Raw genomic sequence first — 12,993 nt, 5'->3', positions numbered from 1 at the left:
AAATGTTTTGATATGCACTCAAAACAAAGTCTTGTATTTCACAGCTCTGCTAATCAATTTTGGAGCTGATGTAAGCCCCCTTATTCTTAACTGTGAGAAGAGGAGCATAATTACATAATTTAGAGAAATTCTGACACATGTAAGATTTAAAAAAATATAGCTGTTTCATACAAACTGGCCCTGTTATGTCTTCAAAGTAGAAGATTTTTCCGCGTACTTACCATAACTTTGTGTTTTTTCTGTAATCAGAATCATAGTTCAAATCTGGCAATGTAATTTAAGTGTTTTCAGAATATATCGCTTTAGCTTATTCCTTGGATCCTGCTACAGATTATTAATATAGTGAATTAATGAGTCATTTTAATCAAATTGAACAGGTCTTGTTTTATCAGTAAGCATTAGTGTAAGACTGTGTAGTGTAGTTTCGTGGGCTGTGATGCGCTACTCAAATTCTTCTTTGATGATTGTTGTCAGACGATAGTATCTCTTTGGAAAGTCCAGGTCAGTATTGTAATGCAGTGTTAATTGTTTTATTTTTTCTCACACATTTGTGCCAAATCTAAAGCCAGCTCTTACCACTGCCGTCCAAGCCAACTGTGAATAACAATAAGCGGGACTTCCCTGTCTTGGCACGCGTCGCTTGTGGGTTTTCTTCCAAACAATGCCGTGCTGAACTTGATCTTTAACTGATTGGGAAGCCATGCGGGTGGCTTTTGTCGCCTTGATTGATTTAGCTGCTTTCTAAAATCGTACACTGCTTTTTTAAAATCAATATTATTTCCAAGTTTACAGAACAGAACAACAGTACAATATGTGTCAATTATTCCTCATATATATATATATTATTCATATATGTATACATACAGGATATAGGAAAAATGTTTTAAAGAAACTTTTAACGAAAAATGGATGCTTTGCTTTTATGCACTTTGAATTTCTGTGCTTAAAACATATTGATTTGACAGCACTTACAGTATAGTGATGGTTTATTAAGCTTCTATTTACTTCACAGTAAATAGATTTTTTTTAAATGCTTTTTGTTCCCTTGAATGGATGACCTTGAATTGTGGGCTCAGTTATTCAGATGTTTTGTCCAGCTGTGGGTGTAATTCAATGCTGTGACGCAAAAGACGCTACCGAAGCACAAGAGCCAGAGTTTTCCCTCCATCCACACGCCAGAGCAGCTCCTCACATTCCTCTCTCCACCCTCTCTGTCCTGCTTTCTGTCTCCCTCCAAATGCTCTCCCTCCCTGGCTTGTTTTGAAAAGAAAGCACTTGTGACAAAGTTTCACATATAATGCTTTATGTTATTTACATTTGTGATATTCTCTTACTTTTGGCCAGTTGGAAAAGGTTTGTTAAGTTTGGCCAGGTTTCCTTCTCCTAGTATGACATAAGATCTGATGTGGACTTTGAGTGGGAACTGGAGTCGGCTCATTGTGATGATGTGATTTTCAAAAAAAAAAAAAAAAAAAAATCAAACAAATCAAATCAAACCTCTTTTCTCAGCTTTCAGGGGTTTAAATGCTAATGTAAGGCATCTGAATGGGTTAAAGGGTTAAAGGTCCAGTGTGTAGGATTTAAGGGCATCTATTGGCAGAAGTCTTATGTAATATTCAATACTTATTCATAGTGACCTGAAGAAAAAGGTCATAGTGTTTTTGATACCTTAGAATGAGATGTTTTCATCTACATAGAGAGTGGGTCCTCCTTCAATGAGTCAGCAGTGTCATTCTACAGTAGCCCAGAAGGGACAAACCAAACAGTGGCCCTAGATTGGGCCATTGGTTGTTTTTGTACAGGCCACCGTAGTTCTCACATCAGAGGTCATCAACTCATTTGTCCAAGGGTCAGAAGTGGTTTCAGGCTCACCTATCCAATCTGCATGGCACAACCAGCGAAAAAATATGGGTTAATCAACCACCTCAATCTGAACAAACCTGCATTCTGCAGCTTTATGCATTACAGTCACACTGTTGTCAGGACAGAAAAAACAGGCGCGACACAGCGCGTGTATGTGTTTTGAAGAGAGGAGAGAAGGACTGAGAGGGGAGAAGAGAGGTGGAAGGTGGACTGTTGCACACAATGTTTCTGTAAGTTATTAATAATGAATAACAGTTGATATTTTTAGTAATCTCACCCAGTCCTGCTCCTTGTGTTGTAGGTTGATAAAAATCTAATAATAAACTTATGGATAAATTTATTTAGTAATTGGATTTAGGGTTGTTTTTGATATAATCAGAAAAAAGTGCTACCGGAATTCATGTTGACTTCCTCAAATTTTATGAATCCATTAATATTTTACAAGCTGAATGGGAAGCAACCTCACCACTAGATACTACTAATTCCTACACACACTGGACATTTAACTAATGAGCACGCTGAGTTGATTGAAGCAGATTGTTCTCCAGATGTTAAAGAGTAGTTTAGCACACTGCTAAATCCTCTTTGCATATATTTCTGTAATGCCATGAGATTTGATAACAAAGAAAAAATCAATTCACACACATATCAACTCTGAATTAATTTATTTCAAATGAGTCGACGATGGACCTTACTCAAGACATATTTATATTATATGTCTTAAGTGGGTTGTGGGAATTGTCTTTTTCCTTGAGAATGGGATCTTTGGGCCCCACAAAGGAGACAGTGCAAGTAGTGTGTGCTTGCCTCTAAGATCTGACAAATTTATTATGCCTAATGGAAATACACGTACAAAACTACACTTGTGCTCTTGTGCCTAAATGTGGCCTTCAAAACTGTGTGTAAAATGTGAGAAAAGTGTCATGTTTTCTATAATAATCTGACAACAGTGTACTTATACTGATGCGGTATTCACTCATGCAGGCAGCGAGGGACATCTAGTGGTCAGTGAAAAAGTTGTGCCTTTCCAGTAGGTATTTAAAATACTCTCCATGTTGTTGCCTGTGAACAAATTGCTGCAATTTCCATCATAACATTATCCTAATCATATTTGATTGTCATCAGTTTGTCAATAGTTTCATACTCTGAAATAACATTTTCCCTTTATATAATTCTAAAACATTATTACAGCTGTTAAAATACATCTATAATAACCTGCTATAATAATAATCCATTCAAAGACTCTTAATCACTCATTCAAACATTATGTATGTACAGTAACCATTGAATTTAATTTGCAACATTCTGTCTGCTGAGCCTGTTAATCTCTTCATGATATTGAAACTATTTTTGTGTCTCAACAAGTGAAAGGATTTGATGTGTTACTGCATTCATGATGGTGATCAAACAATGCTGCCTCTTTTTTTCATTTTTATACACATGTTATGCACACTTGCCTTCTGTGTTAAATGGCACTAACCTGTCTGTATTATTAAAGTGTTATCACATATGGTTCGCTAAACTTGTGTAATGATTCCACATTGGTTAAAGTTGACCCCTGAGATTGGGTACAATTAACCACAGTCTAATTACAATGTAGTTAAACTGACATTCACACTCACCATTTATACTGTAATTTATCAATAATCCTTCAAATTTCAGCAGCCTCAACCTGGGACAAATTTTTATATGGTTATCCAATATTCTTAGACTCATATGTTGGCCAGCAGGGGGCGTCGTGTGGTAGTTTTTGAGATGCGCTGACAGGTTTTCCTCAGCACCAGCATATCTGATTCAGCCTCATGAGTGCAAGAAAACTTATGAGGAAGTTCCCACGATCGTCTCATGATTAATGATGACTGCTGTGTGATTTTGATCACCAGAGTCCTGTCTCTCAAAAGTGGTTTAGCTGATCCAAGCTAACATCCTGTTTTCAGGCTCAGTGTATCTTTTGAATTCTCATACAGCTGGTTTGGTAATTTGAATACAGTATATGGATTGATTTCTTAATCTTGAACGTTATCTTGAAGTAAAATGTAATAGTAGTTTCATCAGGGAGGTGTGCTGAGAACCATCACAGCATGCACTGCCCATTTTAATGTCAAATTAAATGCTACGTGTTCTGGCTCTATTGGTCTAACAGTCAAAATCTTTTTGTTTAGTTTATGTCTTTTTGCTCAAAGGATCTCAAACTACATTTAGATTGTTTCTGGATTTTTGTGATCAAACTTAACTTTCAAGTGACAGCCTGCACTTTTGCAGGTTTGAGCTTTACCATGTTAATGTTTTACATAGTGATTATTGTTCTGATACTTGTTTCTTGATTTTAGGCTGCTGAATTCCCAACTAGCCAGGGACTACAGATTAAAAAAACTAGCTGCCTGGCTAATTCTGCTATATTTTCAGTGCTGTTCATAAATATGCACTGAGAAATAAACTGAAACAAAAGATTTATCAACAACAATTCCAGATTAATTTCTAAGAAACAAAGCATCCAGACTTGTATCAAATCGCTGATTTTCCAGTCAGTAGCGGTTGTGAGCATGTCTTAAGAATGGGCCCAGGCTGAACATGCTTGTGTTTGTTAACTGTCTTTAAACTGGAGAGATGACCGTAATTGCCTCAGAAATCTAGATATTGTTTTATAGCATTTTCAAAACAGAAAAACCCTTTATTGTTGTTATGGTACTTGGTGGCCATTTCTGCTCTCCTTTCATCATCATATAACATTGACATAATACAGGTTAACATACTTGAAACTATGTTTTATTTTCTTTCTGGAGGTGTATACACACACACACACACACACACACACACACACACACATTTATATATTTATATTTATATATAGTTTTTTTTCTTTTTTGTGATTTAAAAAAATAGCGATTTTATTTCCATCACAATTTTTAAGGATTTTCTTTTTTTTTTAAAATGTTTTGGGTGGTGCCCCCTTAAACAGGCCCCGCCCCTTTGTAACGTGATGACGCGACCAACGGAAGTTTTCAAATCCAAAGGTGGAGCTGATTCTGGTTTTATCTGCTTGCTTCGCTGCTACTACTGGGTAAAACACCAAAAAATAAAGTCCAGAGTCCATTTAAAATCAAACGGAGGCAAAATTATCATCACCGACGTCAGTCCGGACCGTGTCTGTTGAACTTGAAGAGCGGTTGGATGTATTTTATGTAGCAGGTAAGCTAGCTAAAGTTAGCCTTGTGATAGCTAACACGGATTAAGTTCAAGTCGGACGCTTTGAAGTGCGCTAAAGGACATCGCCATGGACAGTTTTGGGAATATTTGGGAGTTTTCGGGTTTAAAAATTGGACATTGTGGACATTTCACAACGGGCTCCAGTAGACTTGGTGTCATTTTTGCTGGATTTGATTCAAGCTAACAGCCACAGGATGAAAACACCGTCGGTAAGTTGTTTCATATTAATTATTTGTCTCGTAAAAGCTGTTACAGATGCTGGATAGCTGCGGTTTCAGAAATGGCGTTGTTGGTTGGTGCTTGTGTTTCAGACCGCCGTGTCTGCTTGGTTATTGTCAACCCCTTAGGGACTGCTCGGTGCATGTAATGCGCTTTTCATTCCTCATGTTTTGATAATTTTGGCTGCATTTTGGTTGCACTTTTGGAAGATTATGTATGTGTATATAATACTGGTATTTCCAGTTCAGCTCCAAACAATAAATCTAAAATACACTGTGTAAACAAAATGGTTAAATCCATACCATTACTTGCAAAACAAACAAACAATCGAAACCCATTCAAACTGCAATTTTTGATCCCACAGCCATTTAAGCATAAAAACATTGCATTGTATTATTTCTGGGTGTCATTCTGGGCTTTGCCTTGAAATTTGTCTGTTTTACTATTTTCCACCTGATGACGTCTTTTTAATCATATTTTGACATGGAGAAAATACATGCTGTTTCCACTAGATGTTCTGTCACAATAAATATTGCTGCAAATCATTGACATATTCCAGACTGTGATAAAAAAGACAACAAAAAAGCTACTTTGCATGTAGGACATTTAAAAAGAATTACCGAATTAAGTTAGTTTTAGGTTGGATATTCCACAGACATTGGCTCCAGATCCAGCAGCGTCGCTTTGAACAGCTGTTTGCAGTACTGGTCTGCAAGCTCTCCTTCCTGGCCTCCTCCTAAACCATGACGGTTTAGGTTTACTGAACACAACATATGGACTATACAGTTTGTTTATAAAGGGTAGAGGAGCTGAGATGTTGATACAGTGATAACATTATGCTTATTATCCTCTTTCTCTATCAGCAGAGAACCAGCCCTTTGTACAGCAGATACTTTACACAGTCTTTAGAAGATGGCCTTTGTTTAACCCTCAGCTGTCCATGGCCAATGACACGTAGCTGCTGCTGACTTCAACAGAAATGCCTCCATTTATTTTTAGATGGACTTTTCCAGCACAAGGCCAAGTGTCAACTTGCGTTTTCACAACTATAATGTGTGTCTTCCACAGTGTAACAGCTGTTTGATTATCAGTTATTAGTAGGCTGTTAATACTGCTGCAAGTGTATTTGATTGTACTGAAAACAGATTTATCACAATATACCACACAACTGTAGATTATGGAATAGTTAGGTTCTCAGTGGTGGTGTCCAATTACAAGGGGAGGCCTAGCTCCAAAAGTGACCAGTGAGAAACAACATAACACATCTTGTTTGCAAAATCATTTACATTTTTTGAAGCTGTTGAGGTTCACAAGTTTGCAAATATAAAATAGAGTTTGTAGTAGAGAATGCCACATATAGTGCTAAGAGTAAATTGCAGAACTGAAGTTTTTTTTAATGAAGATGGTTCCAACTGTATTTATTTATTTATTTTAAATAAATATAGAGTATGTGGCCAAACTGTTGTACCCCAGTATATTAGATTGCATTGAGATACTACGTAAAATGGCCAATTCTGAAGAAAGTACTCAGATGTTTTACTTTAGTGTGAAAGCACTTGTTATGAAGAATGCCTCTTTTCAGTTATATCATTTAGTTATAATTACTGACGTATTAGAGTGCATTATTTAATTGTCGCAGCTAAGTACAAGTCCCTGAAAACCGTTTACAGTACAAATCTGTGTTTTTTTTTTTAAATTTATTTATTTTATTTCACATTGTGCTTGAAAATACAGATTTGAAATGGGGGAGTTGGAGGAAAATAAAGTTAAAGTCCACACTAGGATGCCTGGACTGTAGCACAAATTGCCACACAAGAAAACACAAACACATGCACACAAGCACATTGATAAAAAGCAAGACTTTGTAATTAAGTAAAGCACTAAGACAAGGCTACTCAAAACCAGGAACTGAGATAACACTACCATAAGTGAGGAAACACCCAAGGCAGGATGAAACCTAAAGATAGATGGATAGATAAAAAAAGCAATTAATAAGTAAAATACTCTTTTTTAGTATTATTATTTGTTTGTTTATTTTATCATTTAAAAATCCTTGAGAAGCATGGTGTCTGTGGGAGTTAGGTCCCTCATTATGCATTTGTATATTTATCAATAATTTCTACGTTTGTGTGTATTTGCTAAAAAAAAAACAAATTAACACCTCTCAATAAAATGCGTCAAACTAAAAAAAAAAAAAAGAAAAAAGCTCAACAGTAGATAAGGAGGCAAATGAAAGGATATAAATACCTTAAAACAAAAAAACGATATACATAGAATATAGAATGTTACCCGTTTGCGCCTTTACTTTGAAAGGATACGTCGGAAGCTCCTTGTTTACTGCTGACGAACTTGACGGCCTGGCTTTAAATGGGAATACCCTCTGTGCTGCTGTGGGAGTCTCCTTTAAAAAATCTTGCCGCGTCACTGGGATGCGGTCGCCGCCGGAGCCGGGCACCTAGCAGCCTACCATCCCCGCTCATATGCCCACTGCCGGTAGGCCTGATTTTCTTCTTTATTCTGCACGTTTCATTATTCTGTCTTTGCGTTTCTCTGTTTGTAATTTCTCCGTTTGAATTTGCCTTTCAATCTTTGCCGCTCGGACACACACCGGGTCAGCCTAACGACTGCTGACAGACAGAGCCGCGCTAATGACTTTGAGTGGTAACCTCGCTCACACAGGAATAGCTGCTGCGGGTTAAAATTAGATAGCTCAGTGTGTAAATATGTCCTATTAATAATGTGAGGGAGACCGGGTTCACTGTGCACGATGCGTCGGTGCAGCCAAACTGCAGGTTATATCACTGAGCACCAAACCAGCTGGTCTGATGTCATTATTGCATTGTCAATGAGCTGACATTGTCATAAGAAACGACATGCATTTATTATGTCCCCTCAGGCCAAGCTTCCCTGCAAATCCAGGAAAAAAATACAGTCAAATCCTAGTAAAAATGAATATTTGATAACAAAATTAACATTTTAAATGTAATATCATACCTAAATGCATCTCTTAAAAAGGGATTGTGTTGTATATTCAAAGTGGTTTTAGCCAATTAAATAATTTGGCACTACATTTCTCTGTTAGGTAATTACTAGGGCAAAGCTCTGCTACAATGCTTTGTGGATTTAGACAGTTTACATGCGCAGGTTGTGCAAGATGCCTGTAAAACTGGGCACAGGCTATTCTGGCACATGACCTTCTTAATCGTAAGCTTGTCAGGACATCTAGTGTGGTAGTAGACTAGTAGTATAGTGTTTTCTTTCTCAGTTATTATTGCATTTTATTGTATCCCTCTAAACCAATTTTAAATTTATGCTTTTTCTAGTAACCTATATAGTTAAAAGTTACGTAACTTGTTTGTCAGTCCCATAGCCTACAACTTGCTTGTTTGTCAGTCCCATAGTGGGGGAAGAAGTACCCAGATCATTGACTTACAGTCAATATACTTAAACATGGAAAGCAGATTATTCATTATGCAGAATATTATATCATTGTTTTATTTTTATAAATTGTTATTACTGATGTGTAAATATTTACATATTAGTTTAAGTGGAGCCAATTTCAATCAATTTATATAGCCTACAGTTAAGTAGTTTAATCTATAAGAATTATTGTTATTTTTTAAAAGATGATTGTGCATTTTGTGTGTGAAATCTTAATTTACAAGTAGGCCTTAACTAAATATGCCTTGCTACTGTCTTACAAAGGTAGAGTTGAGAAAAAATGGTTTTAATTTTAAGGCTCTTAGCCAGACTGTGTCTAACAGATATAGCTTTTAGCAGGAGTAGCTTATCTGGTGTTACTTTTTTCTACACTATGTTTAGATTCAGCTACTGCCTTATCTTTTTGGTTATACAAATGCTATGTGGGCCATCAAATTTGATAATTTCATCTCATTAAAAATTTTAAAAAAGGGGTAAATTTAGCTTTAGTTAAAGTTATCTTCTATCTCTCTAGCTTTGACTAACCAGAGTACAGTCGCTGCATTTTGGCTTTTACCTTTGTTTTCTAGTTCTTGCAAATTTGTTCACATTTGTTCATAAAATTATACATTTTGTGGCATAATATTTATGTCAAAAATTCAAAGACTGCTGTCTTAGGTTAATTTTTACCAAATATGTAGTTCCTGCATTTCGGCGTTGTTAGGCAGTAGGCTTTAGCCCTTTAGCAAGCTAGCAAGTAAAACTTTAATAATAATAATACATGATAACAACATAGCATACTAATAAAGATATAGAATAAACCATTACAAGATACAAAGACGTGAGTCAGACCTGATTGAAAATATTGTAATTAAATAAAATAATAATACTAAAAGTAGACCATTAAAGGAGGATAATACATATTAATTAAAGTCAATTAAAAAACTAAAAAATAGAAAAAATTAAACAAATAGACCAATAAAAGACAATAACACACAAGTAAAATCACCAAATTATGAAAAAAAAGATTAACAAATTAACCAGTAAAAGTAAAAGCACACCAAAGATAAAACCAATAAAATAAATAAAATAATAGTTAAAATAGTCAAATCTCTTTAGGTCTATATAAATTAAAGAACAGCCATTCTGTGTGTCCTATGACATGTTGTGTAGTAGAAGTATAGTAACCTACCTGTCACAAGAAGTATTTACTCATTATGTTTCTCCACTGCTGGATGTCATTCCCACTCATATTTGTTCCATTTATGGTGAAGGTATGCTGTGACGAAGCAGCTCCCTCTTCACTCATGTTACCACATGCCTGCAACAGTGAAAGCCTTGTGCTGAAAATATAGCAGCTATGTAAATATGGAATTGGCACTGATCCGAGACCTTGAATGTGTGAATAAAGTTTTTTTCCCCCGCAATCCTAAAGGAATAAAGGAATGTCTGTGTGGAAAACTGTAATGAGGATAGGGATTGTATAACTATGTGCTGCATATATTTCCTGAAAATGAACAAAAGCTTTTTCTTTTCTTTTTTTGCTAAGTGTGATTAACATCCTGTTTATGTGTTGTTCAAACTCTGCCCCCTTCATTTCCTTTTGTAAACATATGTTTCCCCTACATCATGTGGTGTAATTAAGAGTATTTAGACATTTTGATGTTTCTTCAGTTGGTCTGGTACTGCAGTTTAGCCCTTTGAAACCTGGAACAACATCACCTTTCTTGTGTTGCTTTAAGATGCCTTTCACAAGTATTAAAACCTTTAAACCCTGAGCGCCATTGGAATATATATATATATCTCAAAAACATGGGAAAAGGCAACTTGGTAAGGAAGTGACCCACAAATTGCAAAACATTAGAAGAAGACATAAAATTAAATTAAAAATGTCTAGGGAAAATGAATAGAGCTAGAGAAAAACTATATTTATAATGCGTTACAGAAATATTAAAACATTTTAAGCACTTTTTTAAAAACTAATTTTCAGGTATTTTTCTTGTACTTTTTACTATTACTTACTATTTTTCGGTCATCTCCTCTTTTGTTGCCCATGGTTTTGAAAGAAATTGAGCTAGTTTGGTCAGGTTTCAAAGGGTTAAATGGCCGCCAGCCATTAGCATTTTATATTAAAAGTAGGGTGTAATAAATCAGTACTTCACAGAATCTTTTGTCCTTGACAATAAAAAACATGCTAACAATTTTCCATCTCATTTTCTTAGAGGGACCACTCATTATTTCCTCCACACACCAAAGATGACAGCTCCATCAAACATTTCCCATGCAGCGCCACAGCAACCGCGTTTTTTGGTGTTGTTCGACTTTGATGAGACCATCATCAATGAGAGCAGCGATGACGCTGTGGTGCGCGCGCTCTACCAAGCCAACAGCTCCCTGACTGGCTGAGAAACAGCTACAGGGAGGGGCATTACAATGAGCACATGCAGAAGGTTTTGGCATACATGGCGGATCAGGGCGTGACTAAGGACTCCATCCATTCAGCGGTGGCAAAGATCCCGCCCACACCGGGACTCCTGAACCTCTTCCAGTGTCTGCAGAGCCACCAGCAGGACTTTGAGCTGGCAGTGGTCTCCGACGCCAACATGTACTTCATCGAGACATGGCTGGAGCGTGCTGGGCTGCGTCACCTTTTCCGGAAAATTTTCACAAACCCGGCCAGTTTTGATGCGACTGGCCGTCTTGTGCTGCTCCCTTTCCACTCCCACTCGTGCGCCCGTTGTCCTGACAACATGTGCAAGCAGGTGATTCTTCGGGAGTATCTGGCAAGCAGACAGAAGGAGCGTGGTGGTGCTCCCTTCCAGAGGGTATTCTATATTGGAGATGGGGCCAATGATATTTGTCCCTCTCTGGCTCTGGGGCCCCGGGACACAGCTTTCCCCAGGAGGGACTTCCCCATGCACAGGCTGCTGCTGGAGATGCAGCAGTCAAAGGCGGCCACGTTTAAAGCAAACATAGTTCCGTGGGTCAGCGGCGAGGACATAGTGGACTGCCTGAAGAAAATAATGGAGGAGAGATGAGTGTGTTTGTGTGTGTGTGTGTGTGAGAGAGGGGGAGGGGGTTTGGGGGGTCAAATATTGCAAAGGTGCACCAATCCCAGTCCTGGTGAGCAAGATATGCATGATTTTATCCCAGCCACACTTGGTACAAGCTATAAAACATCTATTTGAATCAACCTGCTTTTAAAGAAATACTTCATTTTGAAAATATACTTATTTGCCTTGTTATGTAAAGTTAGATAAAGACATGTTACCTGTTACCATAAGTAACAGGTAACATTTCATTTCTCATTTTTTAAAATCCGCACAAAAACAATTAAACAAAAAACTATTAACAGTTTTACAGGGAAGTCATATGTTGGGCACTTTCTTGGCTTGGAGCATTTGCAAGGTGATGAGTTGAGACTCCTGGAGCCACAGTCAGCTGAGAAATATTCTGGCACACATAAACCATTCATGTGGTGAAGGAATAATTGGAAAAAATAGTTCCCATCAGGGAAAATATATATGAAGAGTTGAAACAACAGCTCGGAGAGTTGGTAAAAACTTTGGTACCACACTTTCACGTCATAAACACAGAAACATGGTGGACAAAATTAAATGCTTGGTTGATGATAAAAAACTTCCCGTTACTTTACGTATTGCATATTAATTCTTTTGCTTACATGAAATTTGGAATATGTTTTGCAGCTGTCCATGTAGAGCAACCTAGATTAGTTAGAAAAGGTTGTGTATTAACAGTCAGGAATGCACTGGTACAACAAGTCACATAATTTCAAGCTTCAAACTGTTTTAGTGTATTTGGATACCAACATGAATCTTCATTGGGATGTGAAAAACTCTGAGCAATAAAAAACAGCCCATCTCCTTTGTAGCATCCATGTAGTTTCCACATTACAACTTTAAAACTCACGAACAAACTGAAACCAGAGGAGCGACTTCCAAGTTCGGGATATGGGTTCATCCAAGGAGCTTGTGAATGCAACAGTAACCCTTGAAAAATGTTTAATTGTCATGTCCGTCAATCCATCCATTTCTATCTGGGGCTGCTCATCCCTCCCCCCAGCAACATATTACAGTTCCTCCCAGGGGATCCCAAGGTGTTCCCGGGCCAGATAAGATACATAGGCCCTGCTGCATGTTCTGGGTCTACCCCGGGGCCTCCTACCAGTTGGATGTGCCCATAATACCTCTAACAGGGAGGGCCAAAAAGGCATCCTGATCCGATGTGTGAATCACCTCAACTGGCCCGTTTCAATGTGGAGGA

At 37.4% G+C, this 12,993-nt stretch overlaps 1 pseudogene; it reads left to right on the top strand.

Moving 5' to 3' along the window:
• The first annotated feature begins 7,627 nt into the window (after window positions 1–7,627).
• Window positions 7,628–12,227, top strand: LOC121959098 (annotated as a pseudogene).
• Window positions 12,228–12,993: the final 766 nt, after the last annotated feature.

This window comes from Plectropomus leopardus, chromosome 19, assembly GCF_008729295.1.
Source record: "Plectropomus leopardus isolate mb chromosome 19, YSFRI_Pleo_2.0, whole genome shotgun sequence".
NCBI classification, from domain to species: domain Eukaryota; kingdom Metazoa; phylum Chordata; class Actinopteri; order Perciformes; family Serranidae; genus Plectropomus; species Plectropomus leopardus.
Note: the sequence above shows the minus strand (reverse complement) of the source record. Positions and strands in the feature narration are given on the sequence as shown.